Consider the following 19198-nt stretch of genomic DNA (forward strand, 5'->3'; position numbering starts at 1 on the left):
CATTGATCTGATTTATCCAAGATTAATTGTTGTCAACATCAAGAAATCAAATGTTCATTTAATTAGATTCCAATCTGATGATCACTAATTGAGGAGAATCTCTTTCCATTCTGATTAAATGATTTGAGAAAAATCAGAATTGAAACAATTTAAACTTGTGAACATCTCAATGAAATTATGTTTAATTTAATTGTTTGAATTAAATCAAAACTAACCAAACCTTAATCACAAAGTGTCTCTGTTAATATAATAGTAACAATTTGTAATTCAATTATTTTTTTTTCCTGTAAATTATCAAACAATTTAATCAACAATTAAGGTGAGGCTTTTGCTTGATCATATTAATAATAATAGAGGAGGAAGATGATGATTAAATGATCTGAGTAAGAAATAAAATCAATTTAAACAATTTAACTTAATCAAATGCTGAGAAAGCATAGCCAATCAGATGACAATTAACTAATTGTAACCTTTACAATCATTATAATGTATATACATTGTAATTAAATGTCACCAATTTAATGACATCATCATCTTAATCATTATCAAGAACCATTAAATTATACATTTGTGATATTAATTATTATAATCATATGATATATTTATCATTTGAAACCAGTAATTAATAAATTGTTGTATAGTTTTTACCAAAGTCACTGTGGAAATAAAAAAAATTAAGTGTAAAAGTTTAATTATTATGTATCTTAAATATAAATGAAACAATTAATTGTTGCCGTTAAAATGATTAACATTTGAGCTTCCGTTTGAAATTAGGGAAGCGTGATTTTAGTTTAATTTAATTGTTTAGACCTAATAGCAATTAACTATAAACAACTAGGAATATAATACAATCTAAAGTGTTTATATAATCAACTGTTAACAATTAAACCATGAAAATGATTTACAATTAGTTTGTTTTTACTACTACGATGATGATTATTATATTCAAACTTTTATACTCAGAGTGTTAATTGTTACTATTAAAAACAATTTAAATTATTGTCAATGATTATCATTGTAAATGGTTGGACAATTAAGTTAATTGTTTTCCACCTTCTTCTTTGCCTGTTATAATATTTATTATATTGAGAGGTGCAATTGGCTAAGGGTAATTAGGTTGATTTACTTGAACAATTTATTAATTGTCATAAAATGAAAAATAATAATAATACTACTAAAGGTAAATACAATTACTAAATTGTGTGAGAAATGATTTAAAGTTAATTAAAACAATTTTGAAGGTTGGGTGTTTAAAATTAATATCATTGAGTTTTTTTTTCAGTTAATTGTAAATGATGATGATGATGAAGGAGGAGGTTTAAATAATAATAATGATAATTGATGATTGTTACAATTAATTAAGTTAATTGTTGATTATTTTGTTGTCCAAGTTGATTAATCAATGTGCTACTCGTTGTTGTTGTTGTTGTTGTTTCTGTTTTAGTTACGGATTAACATCATCAACAATTTAAATTGTTTAACTAATATTGTAAACGTTTTTGAATTAGTTGACAGGTAAGTGTAATAACAAACTTGTCTCTTTGAAACTTTGATCAAGATAATTAACATAACAATTTAGTTAACAATCAAAGTGGAAAAAATTAGAAATAAAAAATAAGTTCCAAGTGACAAAATAAACCTGAAGCTTTTCAAAAGGGAAGTGGAAATGAACATTTTGTAACCTAGAGGGTAAAAGGTAAACAGTAGGAAAGACCTTGGACCAAGGGGTCATCATGTAGATGAGATTTGTTGTTACCTGTGGGTTAAATCTCTCACCCTTATCATCATCATCATCTTCATCTTCAACCATCATGTTGTACACACGCAATCCCTGAGGGTGAAATAAGTTGAATATCAAAACCTCATCTTCATCTTCATCTTCATCTAGAAATGAGAAAAGTCATCACAAAGATGTAAAAGGTTGATGAAGGGGAAAAAAAGTTCCAGGTAAAGATAATCAAAGGTCATCTTGATTGGATGAAATCGTTATTATCGTCAAAAGATGATGATGATCATCATCATGGTGATCATATGATGATGATGAACAAAAAATGCTGTTTCAAGGCAATAACCTGATCTTTCATTACATGATAATGAATCCTAACTATTAGATTGTTACTAATTTAGATGAGATAAATCAAGGCGTTGTGGTTACAAGATGATTAAGATGATCACCTTGATTATCATCATCATCATCATCATTTGATAATCATGATGATGCTCACACCATGATTTATAATCAGCAACTGACCAGCAAAAAAGTTGATCAATTTATCCTAAAATTGACCAATTGTTTTTAACTAAATTGTAATCTAACTAATATTATCATTACATTTACAATCATATGTATTACTGTTTATGAATTCACAATCAATATTAATGATGCTCCTTGGTGATCAGTCAAGTTAATCAGTTTGATAATCTGCTTACTAAATTGTTTCAAAATATAAATCAATTTAACAACAATTTAATAACCAACTCCCACCAATGCTAAATTGTCCACACCCTTTAATCATCGTAATCTTATATATCCAATGATTATTTTTTTCTCGTAATTCATAATCATCAAAGTAATCACATTTATAATCGGCTTAATTGTTACACAGATTAATAATATTTTCACCAAATAGTCAAACAACAATTTAAATCCCTTGCTGTTAATCATTTAAATATGAATGATCAGTTAATCTTGACAACAAGATTAAAGTATTTTTATAAAATTGATAATCAATATCTGATTTTATTTTCTTCAACAATTAACCTTAATTTTCAAGTTAATTGTTACAATATTAAAGTGTTAATTGTTGACCTAGAAAATTAAGCTTATCAAATGAATATTATTAATTGTTGTTATTAAAAACCAATCAGATTGAAAATTGATTAGGATTTTTTTTATTAATCTTCTTGCTTTGTTTCCAACAATTGAAAATGAAACAATTAATTAATTAATCAGAAGGAAAAATTATAATAATATAATGAACATGGTTGAATTTAATTGTTGGTTGATCATTATTATTATTTATTATGATTAACATGATAAAATTAATGATTTAATGAATGAATAATATGAATGAATATCGTAATTAATTGTTGATAATCATAACAATTAAAAGTTTTCTGGGTGTGAAACTGAAACTTTGTTTTATAATCAAAATCAAGATAACAATAAGTTGATCATCATAATCAACTTAATCACTATAATAAACATTGGAGTTTATTTTTTCATGATTAATATTAACAATAAAGTGACTCAATTAACTGTGTTAATCCTGAAAACTAATCTTTTACCAAAATTAATTTGATTTCCCAGAGGTTAATAATAATAGCTACGAGCACAATTAAGATGATAATGATTTAATTGAAAACAATCAAGGTAACAGAAAATAAACAAAACAATAACAATGAAGTAAAAAAATAAAACCACAACAATTTAAGATGCAAGATGATTAACAATGAAGATAAAGGTAAGATAGTGAGCGAGCGAGTGAGAGAGAGAGAGAGAGAGAGAGAGAGAGAGAGAGAGAGAGAGAGAGAGAGAGAGAGAGAGAGAAATTCATCAAGAAAGATGATGATATTTTCACGTCTAAAGAAGATGATGAAGATGAAATCGTGGATTCCAATGGGATGAAGGTAAAAATGCCGACATGGGAATGGATAAGAAGATGAGGAAGAAAAGAGAGAGAAGAGAAAAACAAAAGAGAGAAGATGATAAACTCACATGAAGAAAGAGAAAGAAATAGGAAGATGAAGATGATGATCGCCTCACCTTCTTAAAGATGATGAGGCGTTTCTAGTATCTCATCTTTTAGCTCCTTCCTCAAACTTTTAGACATTCCTTCAATTTCATCCTCATCTTCAGGTAATACTTTTTGATTACATAACAATAGGAAAAAGTTATTGAGTTTGATATCAAATGAATTATCATCTCGACTAATAATAGATGGATGAATGATGAAGATGAAGATGACGCCCTGAGAAAGTTTATTTTTTTTTCCTGTAAAAATTGATGAACATGTTGAATGATGAAGTTGATTAATGATAATCAAAGTTACTTTGTTATTCATTCATAGATTTTTTCTTCATGGTGAATATTTGATGTTGATATTTTCCTCCTCCATTAACACCCTACACATAGACACACACACACACAGCTGATGCCGTCCTCTCATTATCATCTTACTCTCATCCGTAAGTCCATGTCATCATATGTTGCCAATCTATTATTTGTATTGATCTTCATCCTCATCCTCATCATCAGCATCAATAAGGATGAGGATAAAGATGAAGATGATATTTCAAGTTAATCTTTTCTCCCTCTTTTTCAAAATCGGATAAGAGATGAAAAAAATGACTGAAAGCCAATCCTTATGATACACACACACACATCAAGGTAACAATACAAGAGATGAACATGACGATGATGAGATAGATAGATGATAGAGAAGATAAAAAAACGAGATGATAGAGAAGAAGATGAAAGATATGAGAGAGATATTAAGTTACCATTGTGAAAAAAAATGTATAATTTACACCGAACTCTCAATTTCATCCATTATTTATCATCTTCATCTTTCATGAACTTTACTAGACTTTATTAACGACTATAAATTATAATCTTATTGTTAAGGTCATCATTATCATCTTGATCATCCTCATCATCTTCATGATGAAAGGGCGTTGATAAAATACCTTAAATCTAATGAATGATATGTGATATTAACACCAAAGGTGAGTAAAAAATGATAATGATGATTGTTGATGATGAAATGTTATCTCAGGTAAAAAGAAATGATTGAAATAAAAGTTACCATTAACATTGTATCATTTTCATGCTTCTCGATATATAAAATATTTATTCATCTCTTTTTTCATTTCTCAGGTAACAATCAATTCAATATGAACAATTTACATCCTCCTCCTCCTCTTTATCATGTGCTCTCCCTCCACGATCAATGAATATATAATATTGTTCAAAAGATGATAAATAATGATGATTATGAGTATGATGGTGATACCAAAAGCAATTTAAAGCGGCTTATCATTTATCACTAGATGATAATAGTAATCATCATAATCCACCGACAATTTAAGTGGAAATGTTATTTTTTTTCCTGTTCCACCAGAAAAAAGGTGGAAATTTGCACCACCAACACGATCATTATTATTATCACCATGGTGGAAATCATTTTTTATCAGCAATTAAAACTAATTGTTACTTGAATAATGTCTTAATTTGAATTTAAAGTTGAAAAGATTGAGGAAAAAAAGTTTATCTCTTCTTCTTGGTCTCAGAACTTTCTGAATCTAATCATGGTTTCCATTGGTGGTCATTATAAAGATCATTTGATAATCTTGTCTCGAACAATTAACTTGATTAAAACATTTCACTTTGTCTGACGATGATTAAGGAAATATATCATGAGTGGTTGAGAGAGAAAATAAAAATCTCTCTCTCTCTCTCTCTCTCTCTCTCTCTCTCTCGAAAAAAATAGTTATTGTGGTAAATTTGAATTCCCTTGAAGCATCAACATCATTAAGAAGATGAAAGTTTCAAGATATGAAGAGAAGAAGAAAAAAAAATTCTGAATGAATAATATAAAGTTATAAGGCGTTTTTTCAAGGTAGGAAATTATTATTATCACAATTATTATTTCATTATCATTATCATCATCATCGTAATCATTATCATCATAATCAAAGCCTCTGTTAATATAAAGCGGTTCCTGAAAGGTAACACGTTGACCTGTTAAAATTATAACCATTTAAAGTCACTTTCAATTCTCATTCATTGTTATTATCATCTCACTCATCAGTATCAAGTGTAGGAGAGTCAAGGAAGGAGGATGATGATGATAAAGAGAAGACAAAACCATGAGAGAGAGAGAGAGAGAGAGAGACGCTCCTTACTTTCTATCTCATCTTCTTATGCCTAACCTTTTATTCATTATCATGATAAAGTTGATGAGGATGATAAACCCATGTTTATATTTTACAGGTAAGATGGAGATGAAGATGAGGATGAGGAAGATGAAGATGAAAAATGTTATTATTATCATAAAGCTTTCGCCTTATTATTAAAGTTGATTATGTTTGTTGTTATATAAAAATCGTTACAACGTTACAACCTAATTCAATTGAACGTTACCTGATATAGTTATTATTCAGACGTAATTGTTGTTGATTATTTCATTTAATATATTGAGGTAATTTAATTGTTATTAGCACTTTTCCCATTCTATTGTATATTTATAATAATAATAATATTTTCATTCATGTTCATTAGTTTTCATGATAATATAAAAAGGATATGAGTTGTTTTTTTTCTGGGATCAACTATATGGATTCATCATCATCATCAGTTAATTGTTATTATATTTAGTAATTATTATCTCAATTAACTCTTAAATTGTTTTCCCTTACCTTTGGGTTTAACTAATTCATTGCTAATCAACATGATAATTAAATATCTTACTGAATAAATGAAATCACAATTTTCCTTCATTTTCTTTGGTTAAATTGCTCTGGGTAATTATTATTAATTTCTCTTACTCAATTAAATCATTTCCAATCTCTGTAATTTAGTAATCACAATCACTGATTGATTAATTGTTGCAATAGTTTTCAGTTATGAAGATATTACCTGATAGGTGTCGCTCATTCATCTGTTACTTTTTTGAAATAACAAAAAGTTTTAAATTATTTTGTTTAAATTGTTACACAACAATTAACTTTTTTTTTTGCTCCAACAACAAACTAAAAAAAACTGGAACATAATCAGATAATTGTTAATAAATTGTAACTTGATTAAATAAGACAATCAAGTTTGCTGTTGAGAAACACAAAACTAAATGCTGATTGTTATTACATTGAAATTGTACAATTAGTTTAATCAATCATTAATCATGATGATGTTAAACATGATTTAAGGTTTTACAAAATTGAATGATAAACTTTTCCAACCGCTTTGCAAACCCTAACATCTATACACAATTAAATTAACATCAATAATCAATTTAATAAACTGTAGTTAATACATCGTGACTTACTGAATTCATGTAATCAACAACAGCAATCGGGAAACAATCAGAGTCTAATTTTAACAAAAATTTAAGTACAACAATTAGAGTTAATTGTTGGATTATCAATTTGAGGAAAAAATTTCACCAAGACCTCACCATGAGTATCAGAGAGATAATCAAAAAGTGGACATTGATGAGAGAGAGAGAGAGACTGAGAAATAGCCTCAGGAATAATTATCTACCTTTATCTCAACCTCTCTCTCTCCCCACTTGCATCATCTTTGTCTTTCTCATCCTCATCCTCATCTTCATCTTCATCTTCATCTTCATCATCAATTTGCTTGTGTGTGCCTCTCTCACTCATCTTTATCTTCATCATTTCCAAAAACAAAGTGACCCTCCCATCGGGCTGGTCAATCCGTCAGGCTAATTGTAATTTTCACCTTAGGTTATAATATTATTGATTATTATCTTAATTGTCACGTGATTATTTCACTTTAAACTGTTAATGATGTTACTTTTTTTCACTTTATATCGTAACAATTTATTAATTGGTTAGAAGTGATTACAATCAACGTTAAATTTGTTTCTTTTTTTTCTCAAACGTAAAAACCATCGTACGATTTGTAACAATTGTGAAAACATCAGAAAAACAAAAGTAACAAAATGATGAATGTTGATAATCAACATTAGACAATTTATCCATTGATTGTAATCAATGTCAAATGGTTAATTAACTAGAGAGAGACAATGTACCTTTGGCAATTAAATTGTTCAAAAAGAAATTGTTAATTCAATTTGATTGATTTCCAACTGAATAATGAGTTATTAGTAACACTCAAGGTGAGAATGGAAAACAATTAAGAGAGGAAAAGAAAAGTTTAATTGAACAATTTAATTTCTTATATATACAATTAGTGTTAATTGTCTAGTGATTATGATAGATTTACGGTCATCATTAAAGTAGAAACAATTTACAAACTTATAAAGTTACAATTAGAGATACAATCGCTTCAATTAATCAATTGGGTAACAAAAATGGACCCAAAGTAAAATCTGAATGGACATCAGGTGATTGCTATCAAAAAAAAAATAAATAAAAGTAAACATTTAATTATGTCCAATGGATAAAGTCAAAAAAAAGCTTAAGCTTAAGATGATAATCTTGAGATGATGATGATGATGACGATGATATAAACATTTGAACAACATCAATATACACAATGTCCTGAGGCTATTTTATTTTCAGTTTGAGTGATAATTTAAAAGATATGAAGATGAAATAACAAGTTAAATGGACAAGTATTTAAACGCAATGGTGATTATTATTATCACCAATGATTAGTATATATCTCTTGGTGGCCATCTTGGTCATCTTCATCTCTCTCTCTCTCTTTCTCTCTTTCTCTCTCTCTCTCTCACTCTCTCAGCTTCAGGATGAATTTAGGGATGAAATTGTATGTGAAGATGATGAACTGGATAATAATCAAAGTCTATGGATGTTTTTTCAGCCATTTTCAAGTTTGTTATCATTTTTTGTTTGCTTCTTGTACTTTGATTAGTTTTTTATTGAAGTTTAAATTGTTATTATTACCTGAGGTTAATCAAGAATGATTATGATTGTGATTATGATTATGATAGTTTGGTGACTGAGTAGAGGATGAGTAGTGATGGGGAAAAGGGATAATGAAAAAAAGGTAATGTCTTGTTGTCGATTGAGTTTATGTTTGTGTATTTTAATGGGGATAAAAGATGAGGATGGAGAGATAACTTGGAGGAGAAAGAGAGAGAGAGAGAGAGAGAGAGAGAGAGAGAAAGGTGAAAAGGGGTTGGAGACGAGGGAGAGAGTAAAATTAACAGCGGAAACCTCGGTTATCGCCTTGGGCAATATAATCTATCCCTGAGAGAGAGAGAGAGACAGAGTTAGAGTGAGTGAGGGGTGGGAGTGAGTAGTTTAGATTGAGAATTGATTGTGATACGTGTGACGAATTAAATAGTAATTGCATCTTGGGGTTAAGCAATTTGGTAAATTATCATTATCATTCTCATCCCTGTCTTCATCTTTATCTTCATCCTCATCATAAGTATTAGTTTGAGCTTTTTTTTTTCATCTCACTCTCTTTCATTTATATACATTATTATTTCATTTTATTTGCTGTTGCTGCTGAAGATGAAGGATGAGGATGCTAACAGTATATTACCAAGTGGCGATTCCAATGGTTTCCCTCTTAAATTTAATTCTCAAGAGACTTAAAGAGGAAAAGATGATAAAAAATAAACTGATGAGGATAAAAGGTGAGGTCGAGGATGAAGATACAGAGAAAGAGACTATTTTATTTAGATAAATATTTGTCATCACAAGAAGTTGAGATTTGTTTCTCTCGGTTTGTTTTCCTTTTTACTTCTCGATGGACACTGGACTTTACTTCTGTTACCTGAGCAAATATCAAGGTAATAAATGGTCATCACTCTATGTTTCCCTTCATCATCATCTCTCTTTTGCCCTCATCTTTATGATGATGTAACCAATTGATTCGCAATGAAATTGGATCTTTTTTTGTTCTACCTTTGGAAAGAAGCGAAAAAAATTCCTTCTCTTTCATTTCTCTTTCTTTCTTTCTTTCTTTCTTTTCATCACGAGATGAAATTCGCTGAATGTAGAAAATAATAATCATCATTATCTTCATGATGATTACCAGCATCCTCATCATGAATCTATTGATAAGAGATCAATGATATTCATTGAGTCCCACATATAAAACTATTATTATCCAAAGTGATGTGAGTTGATCATCATCACCATTATTTACCGTTAGGATGATAAAGGAAAGACAAATAAATGATACAGATAATGTTACAATTAATTTAAATTGTTTTCCATCATAAAAATATACAAAAAAAAAACGTTAATTCAAATCAAAAAGGTAAATATAATCAATTTAAACCAGAATCAGATTCACAAGTTAACACAATTGTGATGAACATAAATTCATGATTCAAATCAACAGTTGAACATTTAAATTGAATTTATTTTTACCGTTATCATTATTTACCATTCGTGAGATAAATAAATAAATATATAACAATAATAATCATCATAATCATCATCATCATCATGGTGGGAGTTGAAAAAATTGACTAAATTAACAATGAACAACAATCAAGGTAAAAAAAAAGTTTCAATTGTTAAAAAAGTTGGAAAAAGTTTAACTTAGAAAACAATTGATAAATTAAATCATCATTGATTAATTGTGTCAGCAATTTATCACCTATACCCCCTTCCCTCTTTCAGACATTTACAATTGTAAACAATTAACAATTGTAATCACAATTAATTCACTAATCAATTGAAATGTTAGATAATCAATGATAAAAAACTTTAAGGTGTGTGTTCAATGTTGATCATGTTTGTTTTGTTATTATTATTATTTCAAAGGTGTGACTCTTTGGGATGATAATGATGATCAGTGGATGATAATGAAGACAAATATATGATGATAATTATCTGTTCAATAACATTAAGTGTCTCCTAGATGAAGATAAAGATGATAAACATGGAAGACAAAAAAGGGGGGGACAAATAAGTGTAATTGGTCAAGGTGAAAATCTGGTCAATCAGTAAATAAGCTTAAGTGGTGGCGATGGTCAAGTAAGTATAATGATGATGATGAGGATGATGATGAGGATGATGATGAGGATGATTAAGAAGATGATTATTGCTAATTACTGATGATCAGCTATTAAGATGATGAAAACCTCTTTCGTTTTATCATCATCCTTATCATCTTACTTACAACTTTTCATAATCAATTTTAATTAACTTTCTCTGTTTATTTATCTTCATCTCTGTTTATTTATATTACTCAATGTGATCATCATTATCATCCTCATCCTCATCCTCATCTTCATCATCTTGTGTTAATGTTGTTGAATGTTAAATTTACACAAATTGATTGTTGGAAAAGCTTTTCAAAGATGAAGATGAAGATGATTTCATGATGAGGAGGAAAAGTTTCAAAGTGATGCTTTTAAAAGCTTTAAAAAAGAGAGACATTGATGAGATATGATGAAGATAAAGATGAAGATGAAGATGAGGATGATAATGTTTCCATCTTCCATTTTGATCAATATCAAGATTGAAAAGTTAATTCACTTATTTTGACCATTAAACTGACCATTGATTATAACTTTTCAATTTGAACTTTGATTTTGTTTTCCTGTAACTTAAGTTGATATTTGTATTTAATTGTTGCCATTAAATATTTGATTGTTATCCTTCAATGAAAACTTGATTAGTTAATCACTCATGTATTTAACTATCATATTTAACCAGGAAAAAGTTTTTCCCTTTGTTTTGTTAATCATTTACTGGTTTGATTAATTGTTTAGTTAATTGTCTTCTTTTATTAATTGTTGTTCTTGTTGTTGTTGTTCCTGAATTTGAATTAACAATTACCTTATATGATTTATTTAATTTTCATGCTACTACCAATCAACCAACATTGAATTAAATTAAATTAAATTTCAAATTTAAATCATTGTTTAAATTTTTGCCTTTCTACTTTTCTAATTGTTACCAAGTTTGAGTGATTAATAAATTGTTTTGGTTAATTGTGTTACAAGGATAGGGAGAGAAAAAAAATTAATACCGACAATTAATTTAGATTTTTTCTCTCTCTCTCTCTTGATTGTAATGAATTAACTGTCTGATTGTAGATTTAAGAAAGTGATTAAATTTGATTTAACTAATTTTACAATTGAATTAATTTTTTTTTCGCTTCTTAAGGTAACTAATTATTAGTTGTAATTGAAATTAGGTCAAATCATAAGTAATCAAGAGATTGATTCTTGAAACTTGTTTTAATCTGGAAAATGATTAAATTACAAATCAAGGTTAAATCAACTACAATCAAAGAGCCACAAACAATTAAGGATTAAAATTAAATCATTACCATTAAACAATCAGAAAACTTTTTTACCTTTTAAATTGATTGGAAAAGTTAATAGATGAAGATGAAATTTCAAATTCAATTGTCAATCAATCAATTAATCATTTGATTGAAATCATTTTCTTACCAACCTTACTGGACATTGGTCAGAACTACAATATATTACCTTTAATTAGAATCACTTTCAGCAATTAGTTAATTGTTCGTGTAGTTAACTGTTGGGTAAAGACACAGTTTAACAGGAAACAATATAAACATTGACCAAAGGGAAACGATTTCAAGATTAGATTAATCAACTTTACCAATGAATTTAAAATGTAATTTGATTCCTGATTTTCATGATAATAATAATGATGATGAAGATGAAGATGAAGATGAAGATGATTATGATTTTAATGGTATTTGCTGATCAATGATCAAACTTAGGTGTGTCCGAGTATCTGATGTTTCAATGTTTCTTAATTCAAGTCAAGTTGATTTTTTCTCAGTTTATCTTGACAAGTTGCTGATAACTTTTCACTTTGATTGTTGGTTGATTGTTATTTACAATTAACTAAATTGTAGTTGAGTTTGTTGTTGTTTTTAGATATTTGAACAATCAGTTAATGGTCCCGAATGTTATTCAACAATTAACTTACAACAATCAAGGGAAAACAACATTTCAGTTAATATGTTTTGTTATGTGAGTGAAAAAGTTGGTCAATTTGTTTACAAAAGGAAAGGTCAACAAATCAAACAATTAACAATCAATTATTTTAATAATAAATTTTCTTGTAAATAATAAACAGGAAAATTAAATCTCACAATTAACTGATGAAAATTTTGACATCAAATTTAATATATAAAAAAAAAAACAATCAAATTTTGACAATAAACTCAATTTCTGAGATCACAATTGAAACAAAACTATTGACTGAAAATGAGTTAGCAATTAACTAACAATTAACTTATCTCACAACAATTTATCATCAATACACATTGATTTTCACACTAATGAAGGTAAGTTCAATTTACTGTAATTAAAACCTAAAGTTAATTATTAGTGTTAATGGTACAACAATCAATTGATTTGTTAGCATTGAAATTTACACACAAAACATAAAACAAAAACCAGAGGATCAACAATGATTATTAACTGATTGAAATCACAACCCAAACAATTAACTGATTGCATTGTGATAGTAAAAAAAAACTGTTGGGTATACAAACAATTTACAGAAAAATTGTTAATTTCTAATGATAATATGATTATAAACAATTTAGTAATATAATTATATTGTTAACAATTCTGCTTCAATGATTTGTAAAAGTGAAACTTTGTTCAGTTGATGATAATCATCAACATGATCATCATCCATGGGAAGATATTTCAACCAGAAAAATGATCGATTTGGTCTTTCTGATCACGATCACTTATCATCCTTATGAGCTCACATCATCCAAGGAAGAGAGAGAGAGAGAGAGAGAGAGAGAGAGAGAGAGAGAGAGAGAGAGAGAGAGAGAGAGAGAGATGAAATCCTTTCCATCTCATCCTGATGATGAACTTGTTGAATGACAAATACACTTGAGATGAAATCGATTCACCTTATGAACATTTACCCTTCACTGAACAAGAGACAAAAAAAAGGTGAAAACAAAGATGAGGATGATGAGGATGATGAGGAAGCATTAGAACTTATCTGAGCCTTTTGTCTTCCATCATCAAACCATTAAAGATGCTAATCAATTACATTAGAACTTTTTTTCGGTTTTTTTTCTTCATCGGAGATAATATTGATTCGAGAATTTTTTTCTTCTTTATTGTTTCATTTCTATTGCATCAATCTCATGGTTCATTCAACAGATTACTTTCCACCACCACCACCCAACACCCACTCCCACTTTCTCCCACTCCCATGTATTTGAATAGATAATCACAACACCATCTTAATACAATTGTTATAATAAACGATAAGATTATGAAACCTTAACAATAATCACTTTCTCAAATGATTTAAGGTAAACCAACTTGGTTCTGATCAGTCAATTGTGAAGCAGAAAAAAATGATCAAAATTTGCTTATTATTACAGTTTAATCATCAACAATCATCTACTTACATATCAATACAATTTTGCCTTAGGGGTTTCTCCTGATTTCTTTTTACACCACAATTAAATTCTTATGATTCGTATGATAATTAAAACAAGAACCTCTAATAGACAATTAAAGATTTAATCAATTTCAATGTTAATATTATACAAGATAATCAACTTGTAACTAATATTTTCAAGTTTCTCTTTCAATTGATCTGTGAGGTTTTAATTGTCACACAAATTAAATTGTTGATTGTGTTTGTGTGTAAAAAATATTATCCTTTGCAAGGATAATCAAACTTAATTGCAATTAGTTAACCGAAATTCATATTTATTCAAATAATGGCAACACAATTATGATCCATGATTGAACCTTGTCTATTTCTGTTGGGTGGAGTTGGTGTTGAATCCACTGGTGAATTTGAAATCCCACCTTAACCAGCAGTTTCATATGCATCATCATGATGATAATGAGATAAAATTACAGAGGAAAAAAAAATATATTAAAATGATATAATAATAATGATGAATAGAAATAGAAAGAGAGAAAAAAAAAGTTCGAATTGAAAAGTTACCCGGCGGGCAATTTGCTTCATCATCTCTAATTGATGTTACAGTTCATTTATTTTTTACATGCCTTTGAACCTTTTTCTCCTCATCATCCTCATCCTCTCATCTGCATCATCCTCATCATCATCATCATCTGAGAGGCAACAAGGAGCAAAATAAAAAAAATATCACTGATTGCAAATGGTTTTATATCATTTATATTATTATTACAATCATTTGCATTCTGGTTGAGAATTAATTGTTTGAATGCAAATTTGTAACTACAATTAACTACATTGCAAGCAACTTTAATTGCAAAGGTGAATGATTCAAATCAATGGTGATAATTAACATTACTCCTTTTCTCTCTCTCTCTCTCTCTCTCTCTCTCTCTGATAATAATTGTGATTCAATTGGATATTGCAATCACCATTTGGATGAAATATTAATTCCGTCATTGTTATTGTTGTTCAATTGTTACAATCATCATGTTAATCATCATGAAATTTGATGATTATAATAATGATCAACAATATAACACTTTATCATATTAACACTATTAAATGTCTCTCAATGTAATATATTTATCAACTATTATATTGAACTGTTATTGATAGTAAATGATAACAATTTATAGTTAATAAATCATTATCTCAGTGATATTATTAATAATTTGATATTTCATGATATCATGATGAAAGAAAGGAAAAAAGTTCTGGTCTTTTTCAGGTTTTTCTTTTGTTTTGATTAATGGAAAAGTTTCAATTCGAAAAGGAAAAAAGCTCGATCATAACTTTTTTTCTCGATTCTCTCTCAAAATTGAATGCTTTCTATATGAAAATAATAATGATGATGATGATGATAATGATGATGAGAGAGAGAGAGAGAAAACTTTGGAAGGTAAAAAGAAAAAGTTTCGAATATTAGAACTTTTTTCTTTGTTCCAACTCGATGAAAATCTTATTTTGTTGAAAGATTTTTCTCTTTTTTGTTCTAAGAAGGAATTAGTTGATTCCTAATAGATTTATCATGAAGATGATAGGATGATAATGAGAAAGAATAAGATGATGATGAGAAAGTCTTACTTTCTGATTCTTTGTTTATCTTCATCTTATCTTCATTCATCCCCTTATGACTCAATTAGATTGTGATTCTGAAAATTCAGATTATTCTTCAAGCCTTATTTTTATTTTCTCCAGCAAATTTCATCATCTTATATCATCATTTGGATGATAAGCTTAAGATAACAATGATGATAATGATGACACACAACAACAACAATCCTAATTCAAGATGAAACTTTATCTTCCTTGTTTTTAAATGACATAAGAAGATGAAAAATACAACAAGATCATCATCATCCTCATCATCTTCATCCTCATCCTCATCCATTTATCATTGATGATCAACTTTATACTCTCTCGATTCAAGATTCTTGTTACCATATGATAATTTAGCTAAATTGTGAACAATTTAACCAGATTAATTTGATTTCCTGGTTTTTATTTTCCTGGTTACATAACCATTAACAATAACAATATCTCATCAACATAGACAAACAATTAACTGATCACCGAAATACGTTAACATAATTAAACTAAATTACATACCAACTATTTCAATAGATTACCAATCAATTGATTGTCTTGGATTATGGTTTTAACAATCAGGCCAGTTTATTGATTAAGGATTTAAATTGGTGACACGCAATTGAAACAATTTTAATCACCATACTGATTATACAATTTAAACAATGATTAGAGAGGATAAGAACAATTTAAATTAACAAATTGTAATAAAATCCTTGACAAGTTTTGGCCAATAAAATAGTTGAACAACAATTTAAATCCATTCATGAAGTTGATTGTTTTACAACAATTTACATTTGATTATCATCTTGTATATAACAATTGATAGTTAATCATCAATCCAAATCATAATCAACTTTAATCTTGATAGATAATCAAGAAAATGAGAAACAATCTGGAACTAATTTACAAAGGATTTAAATTATTTCTTATGATTTTTTTTCTGTTGTTGCGCTTATACATTAAACCGGATTAAAGGATAAACTTTTAATGCTTTTCAATATTGATGGTGGATTAACACACCATAGAGATGATAAAAAGGATGATAAAAGGTAAGAAGAAAAAAACTCCTTTGGATTAGAGAGAGAGAGAGAGAGAGAGAGAGAGAGAGAGAGAGAGACAAGGAAGACAAAGAGATTAACATTTATTAGTATTCAAGATGATTTAGTAAACAATAAACTCCAATCTCGTGATATTTGTATTAAAGTGATTAGTTGATTGTTCACAATTAAGAGCTACCATTGGGCTTTTCGTATGGTTATCAAAATGGATTAGCAAATGTGATTTAACTTTTGGAATTAACTTTTTCTCAGTTTTAATTGTCCATATTGATAGCAATTTAAATTTGATGATTTAAATGTTTCTTCATTCATAATGATTTAGGTCATAATTATTGACGTTGATTGTTGGTCAATTTGTAAATTGTGCTAATAGATTTTTAATTTGTAAATTTTTTCCTTTCCTAAATAAAATATAAATTTTATATCATCACGATTAGTTGATTAACATTATTTATGGTAATGAATCGTTAATCTCTTATGTATGTATATGATGATTAAGATGAAGATGATTAAGAAAAAAAAAATTGTTACTTGATTAATATTAGTAACAATCAGAAGCTTAATTGTATATTAGATTATGATAGTGAGATGATTAAATTTATCCGAAATAAATTGAGAGACAAACAATTGATTAACTAGTTCTGATTTGACCTAATAAAATAAATTAACTGGTTGTGAAAATTAAATTGCGAGAAATTTGTTATTGGTGTTAATTAGCATTTGATTTAATATCATCACGAAAATATCACAATTTGTTGTTGTTACCTGATCATGTTGATCATTATTAAATTGTTGTTGTTGTTGTTGTTGTTGTTGTATCATTGTAATTAGTTGATGATGATGATGATGATGATTAAGATGATTATCTTCGTGTGTCCTAATTTTAGTAAATTTAGTTAATTCTCAATGATTAAAACACCAACACAAGTAAAACAATAGTGATAATATTAACCACGACAAACTAATTTGTTTCCTCATGTTTATAACATTATCATCATGATAGTTAATTAAACCGGATCTTTAGCATCCATTGATGATGATAATGATGATGATGAAGATGAAAGTTATTTCTTATCATCATCTAGTATTAGTCTCACCTTGAACTTACCTTGAGCACGTTTTATAAACAAATTCAGCAGCAAGATTAACATTTAAAATCATGATTGTTGATTGTGATTGTTGATAATGATTGTAAATTGGTTTAAATATACAACAACGTAATCAATTAATCTTGATAAATTTTACACATTTAACTGTTACAATCAACAGGAATCGCGTTAAACATAATCAAACTTGATTAATTAACCTTGATTCTTGAAATTTGGCTGCTGTTGCCAAAAGAAACAACTAAAAAAAAGTGTATCAACAATTTAAAACAATTAATAAACAAATTGTATGTAATAAAAAATAATAATGATAACTAATTAAATATATTGTGTAGCTAATTGATTTTGCTTGAGTTAATCAACTAACTGGTAAGAAACAATTTAAATCACTTGTAACAGTTTAAATGTGAATGCGTAACTAATACTAAACCCTTGCGGATAATTAAAGAGATGAAGGTGCAAACTAATTTAATTGTGAAAGTGTCATCGTAAGGTCACACAATTAAAACTAATTAACCTTAAGTTTAGCTAATAATCAACATGGATAAGAAAATAATAATAACATTCAAAGTTTATATTACAAGTGATAAATGTTAATCATCATCAACAGACAATCAGTTAATTCATTAGAGTTGATTGTCAGTTGAGTTTTAAAAGTAAAAAGTTATCCAGGTAAACAAAATGCTCAGGTAAAAACACCAAAGGTAAGTGAGAGAGAGAGACTAATATGTTTAAACCTGTTTAACAGATCATTTCAATTAACGCTTTAAGGGATATGTTATTACCCGAAGGTAAATGAAAGGTATTTTTTTCATTTATTATCATGTATTATTGTTGTTGTTATTTGCAGCGGCTTGTAATTTGTTGATAATGATGAAGATGAGGATGAGGATGATGATGATGATGATGATTCATTTGCATTTGTAGTTTGCAAAGGTAAATGGTATTAGTGGTATTCTTAATGACTTTTTATTGTCAATTTTTTTTCTTTCTAGAAAAAAAAAGTTATCACAAAAGTTATTCGCGATGATGAAGATGAGGATGAAGATGAGGATGAAGATGAGGATGAAGATGAGGATGAAGATGAGGATGGAGATGGAGATGGAGATGGAGATGAGGATGAGGATGATGATCTAGTTATCCTTTTATTATCTAGACTTTATCATCTTGCTTCAGGTCAATTTGTTTTCATCTGGTTGATGTTTGTTTATGTTAGTAACCCAATTTTTTTTCGGGTGATTAACTAATTGTTTATAATCAAATATTGTCAAGTTGATCGGGTTACTTGGTGGGTTGTGAACATGATTTTTAGTTAATTGTTTTAATTTGCAATTTACTTTGATTACCTTGATT

General features: G+C 28.1%; 1 long non-coding RNA gene across 3 annotated transcripts in view; it reads right to left on the bottom strand.

Moving 5' to 3' along the window:
• LOC128390288 (uncharacterized) overlaps positions 1 to 18089 on the bottom strand; it is a 31413-nt gene extending 13324 nt beyond the window's left edge. Inside the window, exons 1-2 of one of the 3 annotated variants that reach the window (XR_008325598.1) lie at positions 16201 to 17202; positions 11999 to 14474 (exon numbers count right to left, since the gene is read on the bottom strand). This is a non-coding gene — a long non-coding RNA (uncharacterized LOC128390288). Of the gene's footprint in view, positions 1 to 11998; positions 14475 to 16200; positions 17203 to 17504 lie in introns of those variants that run through there. The other 2 variants (XR_008325597.1, XR_008325599.1) reach the window with 2 other exon arrangements.
• Between the last annotated feature and the right edge of the window lie 1109 nt (positions 18090 to 19198).

This window comes from Panonychus citri, unplaced genomic scaffold (assembly GCF_014898815.1).
Source record: "Panonychus citri isolate SS breed McGregor unplaced genomic scaffold, ASM1489881v1 Contig00011, whole genome shotgun sequence".
In the NCBI taxonomy this organism is placed as follows: Eukaryota; Metazoa; Arthropoda; class Arachnida; order Trombidiformes; family Tetranychidae; genus Panonychus; species Panonychus citri.